We start from the raw sequence: 1,147 nt of genomic DNA on the forward strand, positions 1-1,147 counted from the left end.
ATCTGTCTATCTATCTATCTATCTATCTATCCATCTATCTATCTATCTATCTATCTATCTATCTATCTATCTATCTATCTACCTATCTGTAAGGGGTTGGGGGGGGGGAGACCTATTGGACTGAATTCCATGGAATATTTATCCATAGTAAGTTGCCTATTTTCTGGGAAAAGTTAGAAAGTAGAAGAGGATAGGAACAGACGGATCGAAGCCTGCTTCAGTACTCGTAGACACAGAAGAAGATGAAATATTACGAAATCCATAACTTTTTGATATTTTGACAACTACTGAATAAAGTAAAGCTAATACCTTTTCTTACCCAGGACATTTTAATACAGACATGCTCCGTTTCTATAGAGACGGCATCATTTCAATTTTTTTTTTCTTAAGCTGTGTCCAAGGCAATAATCATTCATTCTTCCAAAGGTTCAGATGCATTAATCGCCAGGGAAGTGTGCATGATTCGTCCGCATTGAACCTGTCTCTGAAGCGGCCAAAGACTTACGTTTGGAAATACCCAATATTTGTCAGACAAAGCGTCTTTCTGTCTCTAAACGCTTTTAAATTGTTATAGTAATTTAATATGGTAAATGTTTTACATCATATGCAGAGATTAAGGGAAGCTCGATCAGTTTCAGAGTACGGTGCTTTAGTTTGCTTCCAAAAATGTTAACATCTGATTTTAGCTTCTTAAAAATCTCAAATTAACTGTTTGATAGAGTGGCAGTGGGTCATTGATAGGTTGTTGTTATTGTTGTTGTTGTTGTTGTTGTTGTTGCTGTTGTTGTTGTTGTAGTTGTTGTTGTTGTTGTTGTTGTTGTAGTTGTTGTTGTTGTCGTTGTCGTCGACATTGTTGTTGTTGTTTTTATTGTTTTTGCTGCCTATCAAAGTACGAATTCGAATACTGGTGCTATATTCAGAAGAGGTTCTTATTATCACCGAAGGGAGGAATGTGGAGTAAGAGAGCTATTGTAATTCAAAATGTGAAGTTTATTTTTAAACGTAGTTTTATGTTCACGTCTTCTTGTTTGAAATGCTTGCATATAAGTGACACTTCACATATGACAGCTGTGGCCACTGTTGCTCGCTGTATAGATTTGACGAATACAGAAGGTCAATAAAAGGAGAGAGAGAGATAGAGAGAGAG

General features: G+C 36.3%; 1 protein-coding gene across 1 annotated transcript in view; it reads left to right on the top strand.

Annotated features, from left to right (window-relative positions):
• Positions 1-1,147, top strand: part of LOC101851245 — a gene marked incomplete in the record, with an annotated part of 22,028 nt that overhangs the window by 19,063 nt on the left and 1,818 nt on the right.

Source organism: Aplysia californica, unplaced genomic scaffold (genome assembly GCF_000002075.1).
Source record: "Aplysia californica isolate F4 #8 unplaced genomic scaffold, AplCal3.0 scaffold00040, whole genome shotgun sequence".
NCBI classification, from domain to species: Eukaryota; Metazoa; Mollusca; class Gastropoda; order Aplysiida; family Aplysiidae; genus Aplysia; species Aplysia californica.